The 24,228-nt window shown below is 41.4% G+C and overlaps 1 protein-coding gene across 31 annotated transcripts in view; it reads left to right on the plus strand.

Moving 5' to 3' along the window:
- NFIA (nuclear factor I A) overlaps positions 1–24,228 on the plus strand; it is a 372,067-nt gene that overhangs the window by 57,955 nt on the left and 289,884 nt on the right. For 5 of the 31 annotated variants that reach the window (XR_006206039.1, XR_006206031.1, XR_006206035.1 and 2 more), the window contains exon 6: positions 4,609–5,164. The exons of 20 other annotated variants lie outside the window; for them this stretch is intronic. The gene's annotated coding sequence lies outside the window, so the exon portion shown is untranslated. 6 more of the 31 variants (XR_006206037.1, XR_006206033.1, XR_006206036.1 and 3 more) reach the window with 4 other exon arrangements.

Raw genomic sequence — 24,228 nt, forward strand, 5'->3', positions numbered from 1 at the left:
GGCTTGGCTCCTGAATGCTTGCTCTTTGGGGCAGTTGGGTGGCAGGCTAGAGCAGATGTTTGTATTGCTTTAAAAATCAGATTTGCCATATAAGTTACTGGATACACAGTTCTCTCTCCCTTTTCTTCCTTGGCTGAATTCTTTTTTTTTTTTTTTTTTTTTTTAATGTTTTTATTTATTTTTGAAGGAGAGAGAGCATGAGCGGGGGGAGGAGCAGAGAGAGAAGGAGACACAGAGACCTAAGCAGGCTCCAGGCTCTGAGCTGTCAGCCCAGAGCCCGACAAGGGGCTCAAACTCACAAACTGTGAGATCATGACCTGAGCCGAAGCCAGATGCTCAACAGGCTGAGCCACCCAGGTGCCCTGGAAGAATTCTAAATGAACTTATTTTGTGTCCTGGTTAACCCTCAGTTCTGTTGCTTTTGGGTTGTGGTTCTCAGCATTTGCTGGCCTTTTAACATCACCTGGGATGGGATTAAGTATTAGTGTTTTCGAAAGCTCTCCTGGTGATTCCTGGTGTGCAGTCAGGGCCAAGAGCCTGCATTCAGAGACGTCTACCTCAGACATAGGTGTTTTGGTAGCCTATGTGTCATTAGTAATTTGTCAGAGTTGGTTATGACCCTCCTGTTTGTTCGGAGGAAGAAATATGGAAGCCCTGAAATCTTCTCCAGTCATGATAGATGTTGCTCATGCATTAATTAGCATGTAAAAATTAAGTGTTCTTTATTCTTACTGTTAGCTTATTTTCTCTTTTTCCAGTTGAAAGAGGCTAAATTAGATGGAGTGAAGATTATGGCAAGAAAAACAAAGGAAAGAAACATGATTATGGCAACTTTGCCCCTCAGAGAGCTGAAGACAAGAGCATTTTTTCATCTGTTTTTACTAAAACAAAAATTACTTTCAAAATAACAGCCTTACACCTGCTCCCTTAGAAAGGGAGAAAACCTTTCTGGTCAGACTGATTTGTGGATGAATCCCGAGCTCTCACTTTCTAATGAAAGAATTAGTCATTTTAAAAAGCTTATGGAGTCTCGGTTTCCTAATCTGTACAATCGAAATAATTCTGAACTCAGTTACTCTGAGGATCAAATGAAAGAAAACAATTTGCAGAGGACAGTCTGGAACCTGACCAGTGTAGCCCCTCTTGTTAGGTTACTGAGACCAAGTATCTTTGGATACTGGTCAGGTTGAGCATTTTCTGAGAGGGCTCTGTGGGGCTGGTTGGTTTTGCAGAGCAAGGAGGCCTGCTGTTGACTCTTGTAATCCTGGATGCTGCCATTCACAGAGACCTTTTTCTTTTCCCTAAGAGATTCCTGGGTATCTTGTTTTTACGGACCAGAGAGTAAGGAAAGAAGTTAGGATGCCTTTCCTGAAAGCTGGTCTGGGAAGTTAGTTGCTGATACGAGTCAGCATTCCCTAACTTGAGATTTCCTAACACTGTTTCTCGGGCTTAATTCTGAGTCACTGATGCCTGCCCTGGTGGCACCGTAAATGAACGCAGACAGTTACTGGGAAGGGATCTTGTCTTTGGTCCTGCCTTCAGGCACAGCTACATCTACATCACCGAAAACGGTTGTATTCCCATTCTTCTTTAAAAAGAGTATGTAACCGGTTTAACTATTAAGAAGTTCATGCTAATTTCTGACATTGATAAGCATCAGGTCAAGCATATTTCCTACTGTTACCATCTTCCACAGAGGTATAAAATTGCTTTTTATACCTCTTAGGGATTTTTACAAAGAAATTTTGGTATGGGTGAATGGGTTGAAATTTTCAGGATGTTAAAAGAACTCAGTGAAAGAGTAGCTTCCCCTACAGCTCCGTGACCTGGTGGAAATCCAGACATTAGGTTCCACCAAACTTGAGGGATGCCCAGTAAATGATGATGGGAATATCCAGGGAGCTGGAAGCGTTGAGACTGCTCACTTATCCGAATCCTTACATGACCCTGAGACCGCCAGGCGGAGGGGCTGCAAAGCAGAGATAAGTGCTGGAAATTGGCCAGTGTACTTTTTTTTTTTTTTTTTTTAAGACATAGCTCTCTCCTTTACACTTTTTTCTGTACCTCTGCCCTGAAGCCTACACAGCCTGTTACATACTGATAGCTAAGGAAATGCAATCAACATTCCTTACTACTGCCTACAGAAAAGACCTAAATTGTTTACTGGCCTCCAGGATGTTGGTAAATATCTGGCTGTTCTTTTTGGAAAGGGGCGGGGGGGTGGGAAGCATGAGGCAGTGCACAGTATCTACATTTATATTGTGAACATACACATGTTGTACCCTAGAATAAGAAAGAAATAATTTACAGTACATCTGCATTGTTCCAAGGCCAGGGGAAGATGATCTTGTTCTCCGTGTAGGGCTCCCACCCCTCAATGGCTTTACATGTGTTCTGGAGGGGAAAACGTTATTTATAAAGTAGCCTGGGGTATGGAGGATCCAGTGGTAAGAGGTATAGAACATTTTCAGGCGTCTTTACTCGGTATAGGACATTTTCAGGCATCTTTACTCTTGGAGTGTAGCATGGGAAAGTTCATTCCCAAAGACTGTACCTCTGGGTGTTCTGGTAGAGTTGGGGGATGAATCGGTAAGAATGAAATGAAAACGGGATGAAAATCCGTTTACTCTTAAACACAGACAGGCTAGGAATGGGGCATCCTACTTTTAGAATAGAAATTTCATTATACAAAGGCGAGGTGGAGGAAATCTAATTTGACAGAAGTTCATGTGAAAACAACCGAAGAGTGTAAGTTGACCTCAAGATTAATCGAGGCCAGCAGTGTGACATTGCCTTTTAAAAGGCGAAGGCCATGTTGGGCTGTGGTCTGACCACAGCTGGAATATTTTTGCCCAGTTTTGGTACACATGCTAAAAGGAATGCCAGCAAAATGGAGACCCGGGTGCTAATGGATCAGGAAATCGTATCATAGGAGGGACAGTTGAGAAAAACATGGCTCTAAAGTCTGGAGCAGAGATTCCTTAGAATGACCTTAAGAATAAGCTTAAATATTTAAGTGTCTGGTGGGACATTCTCTTGTTCTCTTGTAGGAGTTAGGTTTTCCTCTGTAGCCTCAAACCCACACCTGACATGAAAACACCTGAGACAAAAACCTGAGTTAACATCTTGCACTGCCTGACCCATTTTTCCCAACAATCTGCTCATCTTCCTGTGTTTCAAAATGAGTGGCTGTCTCCATTCTTCACCCTGTCATCCAAACCAGAAATCGGGCATTATCTTTCACTCATCCCTTTCACGCAGGGAAAAAAAAGATGTTGCATTTAAAGTCAGCACCTCTGGACTGGGCTTCTGTTGCTGTCTAACAACTCAGTTGCTAATAGCTTTTGATAGGGAGGCAAACTGTTAAACTTGATAATTTCTAAAGAGTTTTGAGCTATTTAGCACTAAGTGATGCCAAAGAAAAAGAATACTAGCGTTACTCACAGCAGAGGGAATAATTTAATATCCTTCTTGGGGGCCGAGGTTAAGTTCTGTGTGACTCAGCACATTATCATCCTCTATGACCCTAAATCCCTTCTGTTTCCTGATCTGCTTGTCTTGACCTGTTTCATTTCCACACCAAAATAGTTTCATTAACACTATGATCATGCACAGGAGATAGTAGTTAACTGATGTAATTAACTAGTGTGTCAAAGGCTATTGGTTTATTGCATATGCAACTGTCTTTCCTGGTGGGAAGATACACTTTCTGCTGACATAATAGGTCTGCAAACATGCCAAATTGCCAAATAATCTGCTGGGTGGTGGTGAGGTGTTTGTGGTGATTGCACTTACATAGGCAGAATGGTGGGATCTTTTACTGTGTTCTCCTAAAATGCAACTGGCCAAAGGTGCTAATTGCTCAACAGTTGAAACAGAAGAAGAGAAGGCAATTTAGTTCTGGGCCTTGGTGAGGTTCTTTTCCTTTCCTTTTTTTTTTTTTTTTTTTTTTTTTTTAAATCTGTGCTTTTGGCATGCTAATGAATGCATTTAGTCTCTGCAAGAAATTTCCGTTTAAGAAAGAATTTAAAAACACGAAGTGCTCAATCCATATCTCCTAAACAACTAAAAAGACTGCAATTTCAAATGAGAAATTATGTTGCAAAGATGAAAAAAGTTGTTTATTATGGCTCAAAATTTTAATCACCCAAGGGCTGTAAAGTTAAAAATAGACAGTTCTGCCTTCTGTTTATGGTAAACTTGGCTGAGTCCCGGCAAATTTCAAAGCTGAACATACTGTATGTTATTTTTGCTTAATTTTAGATTCCACATTTTTAAATTATTTCTTACAAGAAGCATATTTCAGGATATAAACTTAGCCTGAAGAACAGTATTCTTGATTTCTGCCCATATTGAAACTCCTTTGAAAATAGTAAACTATGGTTTTGGGATTTTCCTGTTCTCAAGAGTCCAAATGGGTACCTTTCTAAGTCTTTTACATTATGAATGAACACAGGAATACAAAATCGTAAAGGTTGCTTTCTGCTATCCGGTTCCCATACTTGTCATTTTGGTTTTCTTAACAGTAGAACTTGATGCAAACATACGGCAATACACACTGGCTTGCACTCTAGGGAGGGGCATTTTGTGTCGCCCTTCGTGTTTCAGGTTAAGGAGACGGGAAGGTGCGGACGGAGACTCTCCTGGCCGAGACAGAGTGTCTGCCCCTGGGCCAAGAGCTTAAGAGAAAGCCTGGGATAGAACCTTCCAGCTGTAGCCACCGGACAGTGTAGCTTCTCTTCTGACCCGTTCCCGCCTGCCAGCAGAACCGCCTGTGTGGTGACTGTTTGCCCCAAGAGCAAGTAGGATTGTTGACTCAACCCTCTTCATGCCTCCTCAGAGAGGAGAAACACCTGGCTTCACCTCTTTACAGAACTCTTGTTGATTCTTGCCTCCGCGCTCTTGCAGAGAGCTCTTGTGGGCCTTTCCTCCCAGGGTTTTTAGAACAAGCCCCTTGGGTGGCAAGAAATCTAGGGAAGGGATCTTTCTTTTTTTTCTTTTTTTCCTTAACCCATTACTCCATGTGGCATCTGAGAATCAAACATGCCCCACAGAGTGACTGGCATGCTCGGTAAATATTTGCGAAATATTGTCGAGTGAACAACCATTTACTGAAGATCAAGATTCCTATGATGACCCTGACGGAGGTTTATTTGCGATTAAGGTAATCATAACTCCTGTTGAAGAATTCTTACTGTGTGCTCCACCCGTATCTGAACACTTGATATTTGTTGTTTTTAATCTTCCTGAGAGCCCATTTTATAAAAGCAAAAACTAGGCTTTCCAGGGTTAGGAGCTTGCCCTGGGATATTCAGCTGTATAGCATTAGCCTTGGAGATTCTGTGCTTAGTGAGTATAGAATTAACACTGATTCCATATTCTTTCTAATATGCCACATTACCATGATGGAGAAAGGCTGTGATAGCAGTACCCATACATTGATACTATGCCTCTGAACGGGCAAAGGATATGTCACAACATTCACGAAAGTCTCAGGCCCTTAATCATGAGGTAGATAATCTCCCAGGTCCCAGCCAGAACCTGTTTACACTTAACTTGCACACAACTTTAATACAGTTGGTTATCTGTTTTTCAAATACACCGCAGATCCATTCATTCAGTAAATATTTTCTGAAAACCTATTATGTACCAAGTATTCTTCTAGAGATGGCAAACAAAAAAGAATCTTGCTCTTTAGAGAGATTGCATTACAGATTTATACATTAGTGGCTCTCAAAATGTGGTCCTCAGATCAGCAGTAGCAGCCTCACATGGAGACTTGTCAGAAATGCAAATCCTTGGTCCCCAGTCCAGAAATTTGGGGACTGAAGTTCAGCAATCTGTTTTTAAACAAGCCCTCTAGGTGATGCTGATGTATGCTACAGTTTGAAAATCACTGTTCTAGAGGGCTTAGAACAACATTTTTGTGTTCTTGAAGCAGGTAGCTCTGTAGAAAATTTTGTTGCCAAATTTATCCCGTGTGTGTGTGTGTGTGTGTGTGTGTGTGTGTGTGTGTCTGTCAAGGTATGACTTCATGATGGCATTCAATGATGGGTGCTTGCTGGGCAGAGGCACTAGGGCACTTACATGTGAGAATATGGACCCTAGACTCCTACGTACATGGATTCAGATTGTCACTCTGCCAAGCACTAGCCACACGAACTCGGGAGAATTATGAGAACTCTGTGAACTTTGGTTTTCTTGTGCAAATGCAGGTATTAGTAAAGGGACCATACCTCATGCTTGGTGCAGCTGCTCGGTACCAAAAAAAAAAAAAAATGCTCAGTAACTCAGTATAATTGTTTTTCTCTCTCTGGGATGTAGCCCTGGGCTTGGCACAGGGTAGGTGCTCAGGGAATGTTCTTTAGAAAATGGATGGATATTTATTTTCCTTTGTGTTAGCCATTAGCCTAAGACCTGCAGCTGTTTAATTCCTACCTTTGTCCATCTTTAGCAGAAGTTACCAGAACAATGAGACCCAGCATTAGAACATACCTGACGCACACGTTCCCTTTGGAAAAGTGTGTTGACCTGCCTCAGTGTGGCCACTGCTGGTACTTAATCCTCATCTGTCTAAGTGAGGTTGCCTTCCCTCTGGCTGTTAACTTTGGGATATTTCAAATGCCTATAAAATCTTATTTAATTAAGGCTCTTCCATATCTGCTTGTACATATTTTATTCTTGAAATGCTGGTGGCATTAATAGTAAATCTAAGAGAATCAAACCTCTGCCTCTTTTATGCCATTTCAGCACTAAGCCAAGGAGAAAAACTCTCAAGGAAATTAATGCTTCCCTCAAGTACAGTAAGAACACGAATCTAACATATTGCCATATAACCTGGTTTCACTGACTTTCCGAAGTTTTGTTTTGCCATTTTTATTACATGTCACGTTGTATGGCTAACACCAGAAGTACAATTATGAGGAGGCTGTTCTCTCAAAATCTTGGTGTCTGCCAGTCAGATAACCTTTCAGAAGAAAGAGTATCCACCAGAGATTTGGTTGTTATTCACAAACAGATTATTTTTTTTTTATTTTTAGACTTTCATTAGTTCACTAAATATTATTAGCAACTATCATGTGCCAAGCATCGTTCCAGGTGCTGGCGAACGAATGGGACAAAAATACCTGCTCTCCAGGTGCTTGGTTACTTTCTTTTTCACCGGTGGGAGTGTGTTTGGGTGTCTGTGGCATGGGGCGCCTTACCCAGAAGCTGGGTCTGGGGTGGAGGGCACGTGATAGAGGTGCTCAGATATGAACTCCCTCACTGCTACATGATCACTCCCTTCCGGTCATAGAAGCAAGCACCTGTTTTAGGTTTTATGTGTAAAGTTTAACTCCTTCAGCAGTGACAACTGTCACTGTTTCTCTGCTCTGGCACGTCCTCATGCCCTGGATTTGTGAGGTGACGTTAGTGCTGATTTAACTTAGCTCTTCTGCATGTTACTGCAAACTCCGTTTTAGTTTCCTATTGCTGCTATAACATGTTACCACAAGCTTAGTGGTTTAAGAGGACACAAGTTTAGGGGCACCTGGATGGCTCAGTCGGTTAAGCATTGGACTCTGGCTCAGGTCATGATCTCACAGTTCTTGAGCTCACGTCCCGCATGGGGTGATCACAAGCCCTGTTTCAGGTGATCACAAGCCCCATTTCGGGTGAGCTCGAGCCCCACTTAGGGTGAGCCTTGCTTCTCTCTCTCCCTCTCTCTCTCTGCCCCTCACTCACTTGCCACAAAGTGACTCAAATTTATTTTCTTCAGCCCTGAAGGTAGGAAGTCTAAAAACCAGGCTGGTGTCAGTAGGGCTGGTTGCTTCTGGAAGCTGCAGGGAAGAACCCTGATGGCTCATTCAGCTTCAAGAGGCTGGTTTGGCACTCCTTGGTGCATAGCCGTATCACTCCAGTCTCTGCGTCCTTCTCCCAGGTCTTTGATCCTCCTGCCTCTCTCTTATAAGTAACCTTGAGATCACATCATTGGGCCTACCTGGATAATGCAGGATAATCTCTCCACTTTCAGGTCCTTAACTTGATAACATCTGCAGAGTCCCTTTTGCCATATTCACAGATCTGGGATTAGGACATAGACATCTCGGGTAGGTGGGCCTCATTATTCAGCTAAGTCTACCCTGCCAGAGATTCCAGTGTCCTTAGGCTCATTGGCTGATAGGCAGGATTTTTTTTAAAGTAGTTTCTTCCATTCTAGAAAACCCACCCCAAAAGAGCACAGTCTAAAATGCAAATATTGCTAACTTAGCAGAGTCACTTACACATGCATAACTACCAGAAAATCTCCTTAATGATTCCTGTTTCTTCTACAAGACTGAGCTCAAAAGCCCTGCCCCCAGGAAGCCTTCCTGGGTTATCTTGGGCTTGTGAGGTGTTCTTCATTTGAGACTCTCTGGCCCTCTCTGCGCAAGTGACTACAAGACAGCACCTTTGCTGTTGTGATTTTGTGGATTTACTCGTCACCCCCCTGGCCCCCACATCCCCTCCTCTTCCCCTAAATAGTGTGCTCTTTACAGGAAGGGACTGCTTCTGCTAGGCACTAGAAGATATTTGGTAAAAGTTTCTGTAGCAATGGAAGGATTCTTTTCTCTCACACATTTTTGAGAAACTGTGTGAGATGAGTCTCACTTAATTTCACTTGATAAGGTATTTACTAGAAGTTGGGAGTGGAGTGTGGCCAGGTGGGTTCAGAAAGGACTGGCACCATGTGACTTTTCACGTGATTTGGACACCTGACTGGGTGGTGAGTTAGTGACTCTTATGGACAATTCTTTTCAAGTGAATATAATCCTGAAGCTGTGCATGCTTTTTCCCTCAGTGTCATCATAAATCTACTACAATTAGGTAGATTCCTAATATTTGGAAATAATGATATAAATCAGGGTGAATGACTGAATACTAAAATAAATTTTCATTACCAAAGAACATTCTGTGGCCTGATAACTTTTAGGGTTACTCTAATGGAATCAGACCTCTGGTCATTGAGATATTTTACTTTATTTCAGTTTTTAAAAGTAGAATCTTATTACATGGAGAAATCTGTGAGTCCTGCGTGGTTACTGTTAGAAATTCATTTTGCCTCTTTTATAATGTTCGGGCTGATTTTTTTCTTCTTTGTAAGTAGACTTTGGGCTTTATGTTGTTGGAAAGCATGTAATTTTCGTTTGTTTTTTTTCACCTAGTGGTGCTTAATGATATCATGTGAATTTTTATGGTCCCAGCTGCACCGAAGTGTGTGCCCTGAAACTTCAGTTGGATTAAGAGCCTACCTTGGTGTGAGGGCTGAAATTGGAGAAATGGGAGAACACAGGGTGCATCTATATATGTTGCAATTAATATTGATGAGTGGGCAAAAGTCCAATGTTATCCTAGGGGGTTCGCTAATGTTCATTGTAAACCAATGCAAGTGAGTCCTTCCCCTGCAGGTGTGAATAGTTTAATTTAGTAGGTGGATTAGGAAAAGCAAGGGGCATTTTCTTATGTTCCAGTTCACGTTTTGTATGTTGAACGTGAACCAGCCATGTAACGTACAGCTCATCGTTGAGTGGTGGCAACAAGTATCTGAGACATGGTTAACCCATCTCAGTATCTCTGAGGTCTAGCATCATGCCTGGTACATGGTAGGTGCTCATTAGCATTTGTGAAATGAATAGAAGAATGAATGAAAGATTGCTGTTACAAGGTCTCTTAAGAATACTCGCCCCTGCCTACCCCTCAAGCCATCTTGCCTTCCACCTTCTAGCCATAATATACTATTTGTACCTTGTTCAATGTTCTACATTCTTCTTCCCTTTGGACCTGTTTACTTTCCGTCTTCTCTCCTTCAAGCCCCTTCTCCCTCCATACCTCCATCCCTTTGTCTGGCTGATTCCTGTTGGTTCTTTATGATTTGGTGCCTTCCAGAAGACTTTCAGGAGGCATCATTGCTAGTATCTGATTGAAGGCCTGGTTGGTTTTTCATCTCTCTCTGAACCTTTGAATAACAGCAGCACGCTTCTGACTAGTGGACATGTTGAAATCTGTGTATCTATCTGAACCTTCTTTTCAGGAGAATGTGGATAATTGTCAGATGCTTGAGTCATCTGGTTATCCATTCATTAAATGTTTACTTATTTTGAGAGAGAGTGTGAGCGTGAGTGGGGGAGGGGCAGACAGAGGGAATCCCAAACAGGCTCCGCGCTCAGCGTGGAACCCGGTGCGGTGCTCGATCCCATGTCTGTGAGATCATGACCTGAACTGAAATCAAGAGTTGGACGCTCAACCTACTGAGCCACCCAGGCGACCCAGTACTTTGTGTCTAGCAACGGGCAAAACATGGCTCTATAGTACCAGGAGCAGAAGTAGTCCAGTGAGGCAGCCAATTCTCTCACGTTTACAGAGCATCAGCCTCAGGGTAAAATGGGATGATGAAGGAGAACCACTGATGTATTACTTTTGGTGTGCCTGATACCAAAGGGTCCAAAGGCAAATAGAAGTTGGGAAATTGAACCATTTCCTTTCTAATTCAATTTAGGAAAGGTTGGTGCATAGTAGATGCTCGGCCAACATTTCCTGAGGATGAAAGGTTTTTATTTTTTTGCTTTATAATAGGATTAAAAATTTTTTAGATAGTCTCTTTCACTCCACACTCCTTTTTGCCCACATAGCCCTAGCTTCAGTCTATACTTAGTGCTTTTGCTAAGACTGACTCATCTTGTTTCTGATTGCTTTAGTGATATGAGACTCTGGTATCCATGGGAATGGTATAAGACTGTATTGCTTTCATGCTTGGAAAAACATTAACCAGAAAGGCCAGCTTTTGGTACCAGTACCAACTAACTCTTGAGAACTATAGGGTAATCTCACCCTTAAATTCTTAAGACAGTGTGTAAAACAGCATAATCTGTTGGAAAACAAATCAGTCTTTGTGACAAGATAGGTGTGACTTAAATCTTGTCTCTGCTGCCAAGCTGTGTGACTGTGGGCAGGTTATTCACCCTCTCTGCGTTCCTTCATCTCTGTTTTTTTTTTCCCATTTGTAAAATGAGGGAGCAATATTAACTCAGGACTGTTCGATAATTAGAAACGCTTTTGTAAGTGTCCTAGTTTATACCTGATGTTCAGTAAATGGTAAGTATTATTATGATGAATATTACTACTGTAAACCATATTAGATATAGGCCCTGGAGGGTTTCAACAAGGACATGGTTACAGGTAGCTACCAAGATCAGGGAAGGACAGCTGAATTAGATCTAAACAGACTCCATTTGTCTGCAAAGGACCCTTGGTTTTTTTCTTTTTTCTTTTACCCCCTCTGGGAAGAATTCACATCGTTTTAAGAAGGGAACTGAGTGTCTTCCCTCTGTTCTGGGTGTTTCAGAGTTGACTAGAAATTGATCCTAGTTACTAAGGAAGAACTTTAAAAAATACACGTTAGGAGTCAGGGTGGTGTAGAGGTAAGAGCACTGACCCATGTTCCCAGGGGTCAAGGCTCTGCTCAGCTCCACATTCTCTGCCAAGTCCCCTTCCATCACTGTGCTGTACATCCCCCCGCTGGGAGCACATTGGAGCAGAAGATTATCTGGCCCTCTGGTTGGTTTTCTTCCCAAGGCAAGTCCTTCTTCCTGACTGGGAGTTAGGATGGGTGGCCCTAGCTGGGCTGGTTTTATTGTTCCAAAAAGTGTCAGCAGAGAAATGGCCAGATCTTGGAGTATCCCTTGTGATTTGACATTTGGGGGCATCCTTTTATGTTCAATGTACCTGGCCCAAAAGTCTTCCAGCTCAGATATTCTGTGAGTGGAAACTCTTTGAATAAATGTAAACCTAGAAGGGATTTTCAGGGTAAATTTAAAAATTCTCCTGTGGTTCAGCTGTAACAACTCCTTCTCACATGAAACTTCTTTGGGGGCATTGATAATACTTGTATTTGAATGGGCAATGAATTTCCCAGCTTCCTGGGAACAACAACAACAAACATTCCCCCAACAAACCCCAGGGTGTCTGACGCTCCCGCTTTCTTCTCAAAGAACCGATCGAAAACTCTTCTGTCAGCTCAAGAGCTATCAGCAGTATTGAACAATTAGACTAGAAGGAACGGTGGTGAACAGTTGTCCCTAAAGGCTTGGAAATTAACAAAGGCCATATTAGTAGGAGCAGGGAGGGAGGGGGGATATGAAGAGAATGGGGGCTGGGAGGGACAATTCACAAGTGGGGAGGGTGATTTGGAGGGGTTTGTTTCCCAGATAGTTTTCAAAGAAAAGAGATTTTGTGTAGTTTGCCAGGGGCTGAGAATGAAGCACAGGACCAGTTGATGTTCTTTTTTATCCAACAATTACTTTTCTCTGGCACATTCCTTTTAGGCTAACAAAGTGTCTTCCTTTTCTTTTTCATGGTCATTGATAGCAAGAGCTTAAGGGATCTTTGCTTCCCAGGGCTAAGGGTGTGGTGGAGAGAAGGACGAAAGTAAGAGGGAATTGACATTTTTCAGATTTTCTTGAATTTTGTCACAAACAAGAGAAAGCCATCCAATGCCTACGCAAGGCTCAGGTTTTCATTTTAGTCTGGGGGTGATTGATTTCTTTCTTTCAAGGGGCTGATGGAGGAGGTCAGCGTCTTAGGGAAGAAGCCAGGGAAAAGGAGAAAAGAAAGAATGAGATTTATGACCTTCTGGATCCCAGCTTTTATGTCGCGTGACCATTCCCAATACTGGAAGTTCATGACACCCTGAGAACCAGCACGGGAACCCGGAGCAGTGATCTGCATGCAAAGGAGGAATTAAACAGTCCAGCAACTGCTTTGATTGAGAGACACACAAGATCCTGTCCTGGATTCTGAGCCCTGCTTCCCTTTAGTTCATCCTGTAGGCACAGAATCCGGTGTTTTACGCACTGATGAGACAGACCACCCAGGGCCACTCATGTTATACTGAGGGTGATTGACGATAGTGCTTATAGAGGAATTATTTCAACAATGGGACTTTTCCATTATTCTCTCTGCAGTCAGCCCTCCACGCTCAGTACATGGAAATCCTTGCATCTTGTCACCGAAGAATACTAAACTAATAGGTGTTGCTCCCATAGCCCCACCCTGGTCCCATAACCCTGAGCTAATAACTGAAGATCTTAAAAAATGTATGTATGGTCCATTTTTATTCCATATGGCCCCTTAGGTAACATGACCCAATGTGGCCATTAAATGACCCCGCTTACACTTGGATTACTCGGTACAAAGCAAATTTATGGTTGTTTATTCTCTCCTCCTATCAGCTATTAGTGCCTAATCATATGGTCTATCGATCATGAGATTAATCGCCTGCTCAAAGAGGCAGCAGGTCTCGTGGAATGCTGCACTGCGCCAGACTGAACTTCAACCTTTTATACAAACTGGAGGAGTCAAAATCATCATTCACTGCCTGAAGCCCCTGGTCCCTGGGCCTCCTGAACCCCAGGAGGTAAATCCCTGCTTTTTCACACAGTGTACTTTGCACTTCCTTTCCTTGTGTAAAACTTCACCTCATTGATTCAGGCAGGCACTTGCAAATAAAATCCTTTGCAAGGCATCCTATAAATAATGATCTAAGCTGAAAATATGTGGGCTTTATTATCCAAAGCCCCATAGTGCTGCCATAATTAAGGTCTGTCAGTATTTCTATTACAGATTCTCATTTTGGAAGATTTATAACTGGGCCATTAAAGTTTTCTTGGGCTAAGACTTTCCAAGAGTGTCATGTTAGACCTTTTTTTTTTTTTTTTTTTCCTTTTGGTAGAATATATTTCTTAAAAAATATATATAATGATTAAGTCCAGAAAGCCTGTCACACAGTAGTACATACCTGCAAAGGTTGGACGCTAAAATCTGAGGACTGCATCGCCTAGAGTGGCTTCTGGTCACCCTTCTCTGCCCTTTCATTGCAGTTGTGAGAACAGAGAATCATTGTAGTGTTCATGCTGTATTATGATGTTTGTTTCCTGGTCTGTGTCTCCTCCTCTAAGGAGAGTGAGAGTAGGCAACTTAAATCATTTGTCTCTCGAGCCCTGTGTTTTTCAGAGAGGATAGCCCCATGTCAGCGCTGGGTTTGTTCAGTAAATGCACCCAAGAATGGGAAGCAGGAAACATCCTTTCCAGTCCTAGAGTTGTTCATAGCTGGGAGTAAACCAGGCGGTGCATTTAGTCAAGTCACTTTACTTCTTGGAAAACAAGTTTCCTGATGATTGAAATAAGTTCAGGCCTGGTAAATTGGTGTTCTGTGAGTTGAATGCTGCCAGCACAGTGCTTTCAAACATTTTAATCTGAACACCTTATGGGATGGAATCTGGGCCTTCTAGTTGGCCATAATTCCTGCCATTCCCCGGTATAGGGTATTAGCAGCCGCTTCAGTCATCTGTCTGCATGGTCTATAAGTGTTTATGATTCCTCGTAGTGATGACCTTTATAATGGGACCTTGTGTTTTGTCGCTACTGTAAGGATCTAAATCTGAGATTCAGGTTGGCCTGGGATGCCTTTCAATGCAATCTGACTTCTCTCACTTCCAATTCTTTCTCTCACCAAGAACCTCAACCAATATTTTTGACTCCATGCTTTGAAAAGTTTTGTCTTCTAGACAAACTGCATTGGTTAATAATTAATTTGTTTTCCTATTTTTAAAGCAAACAGACATCTGTAACTGTGCTCACAGATACAAACAAGCCATCAGCAGTAAGGGCATGAAATAGTTTTTGTGTAATGAGTTGGTTGATGCTTTAGCAAGGTTGTACAGTTGTTTCTTGAGTAAGCCTATAGTTTCTGTGTGAGCTTTTGATCTACTAAAAATAGCTCTTAGATCTTCCTGCCTTTTTAGACATGTGAAGTTCCAAAGACTCTAGGTGAGCGCTTAGTTTATTCTTTTATGAGTTGCTGGGCTACTCTTGTCCTCAAAGCCTCAAGTAAGTTGTTTGTCCAAATACGCAGTGCCAGTGTTTCAAAATGTGGCCTTCCTGGTCAGCTTAGAGAGGGCAGTCTCTATACAAGCTGGCTTTTGCATCTGATGAAAGGAAAAGAGCTTCCTAATATGAGTTACCTGCAGGCCCTTGTTACATTTGTTCCCTTCAGTCAAGGGCATTTTGGAAGTTTTTAAAAAAAGAGTGGAAGACAATTTGATACTTTGACTCCCAAGCTAAAGAGAACCTTTCCATTTCAACTCAGGCTGTTGGTGACTATTGTGGATTGAGAAATTAACAGCACACATTTTAATTAAATAGAGCAAATTAAAGATCTGTAGCATAGACGTAATCTTGCATGTAAACCAATCTGAGGCCTGACCTTAGGTACTTAAGGTGGTCAATATCACACAGAAGTAAAGGGTTTTTGAAGATAGCAAACTGATTGACCCAGAGTATCACACAGATACAATTTAACAAGAGGCAGTGCCTTCTTTGTGGCTAAGAGTTTAGGCTCTGGGGTTCTACTAATTTGGGTTTAGTTCTGTCTTGGTTCCTTACCAGTTCTCACCTTGAAGAGATTACTTAACTCTCCATAAACTTCAGTTTGCTCATTTATAATCTGAGGATAATTACAGCATATTGTAAGGAGTAAAGGGGAATAATTCACACAAAGTATTTGCATCATGTTGGTCATAGAATAAACAATGCATATTAGTTATCATTATTAGCCGGGACATAGTTGAAATAGATTCCTGAGCTTTGGGGTTTTCTTTTTAAGAGTTTAAAGGTATACTTAAGATATGCTTTCTTAAGAGTGTCCATCCATGCTGGGTCACTTACCTACCTTTCCAGGAAATTGTATGTTTCAACAGTCCAGATGTGCTGCTTTCAGTTTTTTCAGGAAACAAATAATGTTTGAGTCTAAAAATCTAAGGTTGAAATCTTCTTTCCTACGTTTTCTTTTCCCTCCAGATCAATCCAAATTAAAGTTTCATTGCCAAAGTTTCACCGCTCCTTATTAGCATTAATTATTATTGGCGTGCTGTAGGAATCCTAAAGTGGGTGCATTAAGAATTAAAACCCGGGAGAAAACTTGAAACCCTCATGGACTCATAGAGCTGGAAGGGACTTACGAGATCATGTCCTCTAAGCCCCATTTTACAGATAAGGAAAGTGTATTTTACAAGGTAAAATAAGTTTTAAACGTAATGGCTTTTTAATTTGCCCTCTCACCGGAATCTGCACTTATTTGCCATGTTGTGATTATGTTCTTATCGTGGGACTTGTGGGTATTTATTAGAGACTATGGAGATGTAGCATTGGGCATTACTTTTGTGGCAAAGGCACAGGGGCAGTAATCATTATTAATGGATGCCATTATTTGGGAGAGCATTTTACTGACTATAGAGAATTCATTGCATTGATCTATGGTGCCACATTTGTATTATACCAGGTAGTTTAAAATGATATTCTCTAAACTGTTAGGCTGAAAAATTGTCCAATCTTGGCAGTTATCCCATCAGTAAGACCTTCCTTTTCCTACTGAAAATACATAGTTCTGTTGAAAGAAACCTTTTGACTGGTCCCCAGCGCCCTGAATGTGTTTAAATCCCTCACTACTGAAATAGGAGGATTACTACTGCTATCATTGTTCTAAAACAAACTTCCCTTTGGACGATAACAGCAGCGGTAAATCAGATGTTGAAGAAAGTACCAGCTTAACATCAGTTTGCTTTAAAAGGGTTTCCTCTTTAATTGACAAGTGTCATGTATAATAGAGCATGGTGACTCACATAGAAAACCGTGTGCCGGCCTTCCCGCTGGGGTTGGAGTTCTTAATGAACATCCGAGTGAATACACGGAGGCGAAAACTGAAAGGGCCCCAGCTGTGGAGTATTCACTCTGCTCGCTCTGGCCAGGGTGGTGATCGGCACCAGCCACGCCGATGACCAGAGAGAGACCCGTATCGGTCATGTGGCTGTTTTGTAGCTGTGAGCTGCTGTGACTGTGGTCTTTCCTAGTGACATGTTGAGTAACGGCACAGAGTCTGGTGTCCCATCTGAGGAATAAACAAGGTTTTTCTTTCTTAACGTAAAGATAATAAGTTATTTTTGGCAGACTCAACCTTCTCACAGAGCAGCAGTTTTCTTGAGCTCCGGACCACTTGCTAACACTCAGTCCCCTCACGCTGCAGTCCCCGTTTTCCTTCCCCTCACTCCCCGAAAGAGAGCGGCACCAATTTTTCAGGGGTGATGTTTACAACAGTTCAACACACTTGAATACAAGCACTTAGAATAATGTCAGTGGGGGTGGGGGGAGAGAAGGGCATATTATTTTCAAATTAAGTAATGGATGGGCAGTGATATTTTATTTATTAAAGCTCATCTGAGTACCAATGGAAACAGAATGTTGGTTCTGAAGTGCACAGATTAGAAAGGAATGTTGAGTTTGGAAACGTGGCAGCCTGCAGCACTGTGTATGGTTTAAATTAAACCTTTTTTTGGAAAGCAGAATAGCTCTAGGCCACATTTAAGGGAAACGCTACAGCAGAGTGAGCTGGCTGTGGTTTTTCTTTTACTCTGTAACCGGCCCACTTTCCCTTGTTTTAACACAGAAAAAAGACTTTGGACTCCTTCAGACCAACCACATAGCTTCTCTGCTGACCACAAAAAGGAAGTTTGGCGTAGAAGCCATAGGATTAATACCCACTGTCTCTTAACCCAACAGAGTGTGAAAACTTTTATAAGAGATTTCTCTGGGCAGACTGACACTGTGGTTGGACTTTAAACATTTTAAATCAAGAGCAACTTTGAATTGCATTATGCCACAGTGCTCTGTAAATTGTTATGTGCGATCCCACCGTTAGAAGTTATTTACACGAATCCCCAGGTTTCAGAGGGATAAACCACTAACAGCTTTGTGTATCTTGATAAAGAAATACAAGGAGAATTAAAGGTATGCCCATGCCAAATTATCTCAGAGAGAGTAGGCAGATCACAGTCAATCAGATTTTATTGTTCTGAAGCAAATGGAGACAGTTGGCTCTTGGCAGAAAAGCCTTTTCATCTTTGCAAATAATAAGATTAAGATTGTGGATTCTATTAATCACTTGATCAACTTTATTAATTCATCACATTATTTTTAAACTAGAGAAGAAACCTTCCTTTTAATAGATTCGCATCTTTCTAAAATAATAGTTTTGCATCGCAGAGGTGTTGTTTCATATGCTGACCTCCTCAGCTGTTATAAATAGTTATTGGTGTGCCCTGACCATTAATTTTAATGATTGGATTCTTACTACCCTGATTAACTAATTATGTGTTTGCACAGAGCAACTTTGAAATTACCAACCAACCAACAACCCCCCCCCCCCCAAAAAAAAACCCAAAACCCTTGTGTGTTTGTATTTATATGTACTCTTTGAATGCCTAGGATTGATATATTTTTAAAAAATCATTTGAATTTACATTTTGCCATGCTGAAGTCAGCAGCTTTTCACAGGTGCACTGTATCAGCATTCTGGTTTCTGTTCAACAAAGAATGTCAATCGAAAGAATTGATTTGAAAAGTTGAAGGAAAAACCTGCATACATGTTTCAAAACTGTGGTCTTATGGTAACCACTGAGTTACTTCTTGGTTGACTGTATGTCGCGAGAGGGGTTTATTTGCTGTCATTAGAGAAATTGGTCTGTAGAACACTTCCTGTATGTGAAGAAATGCAGTTGTCATCTTGCCTAGGTCACTAAAACAGTATTTAAATACTTCCAGTTGTGAGGAACCTTGCATTCACTGTGGTTATTTCCCCAGGAGCAGCCGTTTTGGGCTTTTCTGAACTTAATAGTTGAAGAAGGTCAGAAAGAAATGGTGTACTTTCTGGGTAAAGTAGTTTAGCCACCCCGGAGTAGATGCATTGCGTCTTGATCTTTTTTCATCTTAGTAGAATTCTACTGTAACTAATTGAATCCATTGATCACTGTCTTGTATCTCCCCTGCCCCCATCTTCTTCTCAGAGGATTCATTTCATAGGGGTCTATACATCAGTCAAGAAAATGACTACAGAGGAATTACCAAGACTGGTAATCAAGGTAATTTAACCTGGTTTAGTTTTTTTTTTTTTTTTTTTTTTAAAGTACAACACACTAAGTGTCCTTTACCTGGTGAGAGTTAACTTCTTATCTGGTAAGAGTCTCCTGATAGGAGTTAACGTCTTAATTAGGTTATGTTCCAAAACAAGTCAAACTATGACACTGAGCAGTACATTCAGAAGAGAAAGAGGGGAGAGAAAGCATCGATTTTCAAATTAGTTGACCTGGTTTCCAGGCCTCTCTGTACCAATGCTTTTCAGACTTCACTATGTATATGAATCAACTGAGGATACTTTTGAACGGCAGAGTCTGACTCAGTAGGTGCGTGGTGCAGCCCGAGATTCTGCATCGCTAACAGGCTTCCCGCCATGTGGATGTCCAAGCTGTAGGGCTCCAGACCTGTACCCTGCATAGCAGCAGTCTGTTACAGCGCATACCGACTGAACTTGGTGGCTTTGGAGAGACTATTTAACAGCTCTGCATCTCAGTTTCCTAATCTCTCAAATAGGGACGTTAATCTTTGCCTGTCTCATTAGGCTGTTATGAGACTCAGATGAGATAATGTAGATGAAATTTTAAAAGGCTACCTAAGTATAAGACACCAAGGATCTTTGCTTATAGATAAAGACATTCTTGGCATACCTTTCATGGAATCAGTGTGAGCCTCCTCCTGTGCTAGGAAGCGTCCTGAACTGTGCAATAGGGGAGAGGGACTGGAGTCCTCACTTCCGTCATCCGCTCTGTGCCTTTGGCCAGATCACTCCACCCTCCTGGTCCTCTTTAAAATAAGGGCTTGACCTGGATTAATGGGTCTTGAAGTGTGGCTGCAAGTCTAGTGGCCTCGGCATCACTTGGAAACTTGGTGGACGAGCGGATGTCTAGTCCCTTCCCAGACCTAGCGATTTGTAAATTCTGGGGATGGGGCCCAGCAACCTGTTGTTTAGCAAGTACTTTTGGTGATTCTGATACATGCTAAATTTTGAGAACCACTCTGAAGTGTCCGACAACTTTGAAATGTGATATTGAAGCATTTCTCTGGATAGGTTCAGTCGTGGGAATGTCTTTCTGTGTGATCTAGAGTGTCCTGTCTCATAGGCAGAGACGAATTGGGACTTGAGTATTCTCCAAGGGTGCCCGCTGCGCGTGTGGAAAGGAGGAATGAACATCTGGGTTTTAAGCCTGGCCTGCCTGGAAGTCAGAACAGATCATAACTGCACCGGCCCACACCTTCCTAGCTTAGCCCAGCCTTGGGACTGACTGCTTTAGTGGCCCATGACAGCGGGTTAAGCCAGAGAAGAACATGCAGGCTGAGGAGTTCTCTCTCATTCTCCTCCTTATCCTCCGATTCTCCTGATGGTGGTCAGCACAGTGCAGCACCAACTGACATTTTTTTCAGGCACTTTCACAAAGATTATCACAGTCCATTTGCATAGGCAGGAGATGAGGAGAACCAAGGAAATAAAATACATCTTTTTCTTACGGTCATTTACAGACAGACCTCACATTCCTGTGGTTTTGCTTTTCTGTTTTGATATTTGGGAATACATCTGATAACCAGGAAAAAAGCACAGCCAGCCTCCAGTTGTCCAAAGTAGATTTTATCAGGTTCAAGCACTAAAGCTCTTGATCTTATGTTCATCAGTGAACCTAACTCCTGTCCGAGTCTGACATTTTATTCCAGACTAGCAAGTAAAGTCATAACAGACAGGTGCTTGAGCCTCGAAAGTGGAAACAAACGAGAGGTGTTAGCTGGCAACTTGAACAGTGAGAGAGACACTGTCAAAAGTAGAGCAGATACGAGGTCGAGAGGGTTAATAGCTTGATATTGATCTCTCTCTCTAGATATACACATATGTATACATGTGTATGTGTGTACAATATAAAAATAAATATAGATAGTACATATATGTGTATATGTATGCATATAAAGAATTAAATGCATAGTATACATACGTGTATGCATGTATAAATATATACAGGTATACATGTATATATATGAATATACATGTATTTATTTACACATATGTATTTATTTTTATATATGTGCACTACAAATATCCTATATACTAATATTCCTAAGTAACTTTTTTGGGTATTAACAGTAATAGAACACTTCCGTGTAACTCATGTTCTTTTTTTTTTTAATTTTTTTTTAACAATTAATTTATTTTTGAGACAGAGACAGAGCACAAGTTGGGAAGGGGCAGAGAGAGAGGAAGAGACAGAATCTGAGGCAGGCTCCAGGCTCTGAGCTGTCAGCACAGAGCCCGACGTGGGGCTCAAACTCATGAACTGTGAGACCACGACCTGAGCCCAAGTCAGACGCTTAACCAACCGAGCCACCCAAGGGCCCTCATGTAACTCATGTTCTTGATATCTTTAGGAAAAGATCAAATTATGTTTCTGAATATAAGGATATTAGTTGCAAATTATAGAATATTTCTCTCCACAGTGAGTTAATGTAGAAAACAAATAGCCCTTGTACTGATAAATGTGAGTACTTTTGCAAATTTGTAAAATCATAGACAGTTCTAGTTATGAAGGACCTTATAGATCCTTTTATCCAGTAGTTTTAGATTTTCTTTAAATAGAGGTCTTCAAAACTAAATTCATGGGAAAACTGTATATATATATACATACATATATATACATATGTATATGTATATATATGTATGTATATATACACACACACCCATACACACACACACGTATGTGTATATACATACATACATACATACATACATACCGTGAAAAAGTGTGGGAGTCCTGGATCCCTGTCAGCTTGGCCCATCTAGCCTGCCTTCCTAAAGTAACCCTCGTTGGAACTGATCCCTAGGGCAAGAAATCACCTAGGAAACCCCTTATAAGGAAGTTATGATTCTGTAAGTCTGGGATGGGGCCTGAGACTCTGCATTTTTAATAAACCCCTGAGGTGTTACACAGACAGTGACCGCAGCGTGAGTAGCAAGGCCCTAGGGGATCTGTGTAGATAGTTTGAAAACCTTCAATGGGTCAACCTCTTCATTTTACAAATGTGAAAAGAGAGCCTTGGACTTAATAACTGATTGCCAGAAGCCACATGCCTTGTGCAAGTCTTTTGATTTCTGGTAAGATTCTGTTCCTCTGATCATGCCTGGGAGGAATGGCCGTGTCCTGACCTTTCCAGCGAATGAGGTGCCTCGGTACCAGGGTTCCATTGGCACCACCAGTGCCCTGCACAAACTTAGTTTATCTCTATAGATGATGCTGGGAATTTGTTCCCTTCCAGCCCACTCTCTGCCCCATGAAAAAATAGTACTTTGAATCAGACCCCATTTAGGGTGGAACGTTCTGATTAGCCAGCAAGGGCCGTTAGGCCGGTAGCTGTGATGTCTGCTGCCACAGCAGAATGGATAAGCAGTTCTCAGCCCCCCCAGCATAATCCATAAAACTCTTTCAACCTTCTTTTTTTTTTTTTTTTTTGCATGATGTCTAGTGTTTGCAAATGGAAAATGGCTGAGGAAAAACAGAGTGAAAGTTTGTATAAAATATTTATACCTTAAAGATCTTTTATCTTGTGTCATTCAAGAGATAGAGAAGTGAAAAATGTATTGGGAGTACATTATCAAGAGTACATTATAAATTTAAATCTCAGATTGAATAATACCAGCTGCTAATGTGTGGAGCTTTGGAAATGAGTCACTTTTGAATCTTGAGAATTTACTGTACCAGGTCAGTTATACTTAAGAAGGAAGTGCCTTTTGAAAAAAAATCCTATACCGGAATCAAGACTTCTACTAGTGGGTATTAAAAATCAAATATTGACATAATGTTCATGTTAGAATGTAGTTTCATAAGAGTGAGATGTAGGTCTTAGGAATATTACTGAATATTTCTCAAAAAAGCCTGATATTCTTGGACTTCATTGTAAAGCAGTATAACCTGTGGTTAAATAGTATGTGTCTTAGACTCAGAAAGACTGAGATTCAAATTTTCCTTCTACTGCTTGTTAGCTGTGATTTCGGAACAGTTACTTTCTCTGACAACTCACTTTCTTTATTTTTAAAATAAAGGTAATGATACTTACCTAATATATTTCCTTTCAGAATTAAGTGGCATAGTATTTGTAAAGCACTTAGCACACTGCCTACACTCTCATAAAAATCCCAGTAAATAGTAGATATTATTACCATCGTTATCACTATTGAATGGTCTTTAGCCATAACTGGTAATATATAGCCCTCTGATGACATGGTATCTTTCTCCTCTCTGTGTAAGTGTGCTATGAGAACCCAAAACGGTACGTCTACTGAAAAAGTTAGGAGTCAGAAAAAGAAAATATATTTTCATGAGTTTGACTATGACTGCCTATGCCAGATATCTGGATTGTAGGTAGCAAAGATGCAAATCTTTTGTTGGTTATAATAGTACTTGGTTTTCATAGTACATAGTATATATTTTTGTACGCTGTGTGTAGGGTCTCACATTCACATGCTTGAAGCAGCTACAGAGGTGACTAAAGAAGTAGTCTATGGACAGAGGAGCCCAAGTCCCATTGAAAGCCAGCAAGTCCTCTTGAAAAGCCCCTTAGCTCTAGCCAGTTGGTGTTGGGTGTTTTGTGAAAACCTCGGCCCAATGTCTCAGTTCCTTTTCCCCTCCTCCTCCTCCTCCTTCCCCTCCTCCTTCCCCTCCTCCTTCCCCTCCTCCTTCCCCTCCTCCTTCCCCTCCTCCTTCCCCTCCTCCTCCTCCTCCTCCTCCTTCTTCCCCCCCCCCTTCAAGAATCTGGAAATCCAGATTTTGATATGAATTAAAGAATATTTTAAATAATGGCAGCTGAGTCTTGAGAGAATGCTGTTGGTTGCAAGAAACAAAAACCAGTGGTTGAAATGAAGATAAATTTTTCTTACATTGTGGTAAAGTAAGTCCAGAGGTAGCAGCTGGCAGTGGTTTATTTGCTCACTCAAACCAGTAAGAATTCAGGCACTTTCCATTTTTTTTGTCCTGACATGCTTATTTGTTGACTTATATTTTGTAATTCTTGTCATATTAACAGTTGCCGTATGTATGTTTAAGGCAGGAGGATGGGAGTGTTGGGTCATGCTAGCCTAATTTGTTCCATTTATCAGAGAAGGGAAAACTTTTCTAGAAACTTAACAGGTGGCATCTCTGTATGATTCACTGGTTAAAACTGGATCACTTGCTGTAAGGAAATTCAGGGAAATGACTATGCAGCTTTCTAGTCCCTATTGTGGTGAGGGGTTGG

Source organism: Panthera leo, chromosome C1 (genome assembly GCF_018350215.1).
Source record: "Panthera leo isolate Ple1 chromosome C1, P.leo_Ple1_pat1.1, whole genome shotgun sequence".
NCBI classification, from domain to species: Eukaryota; Metazoa; Chordata; class Mammalia; order Carnivora; family Felidae; genus Panthera; species Panthera leo.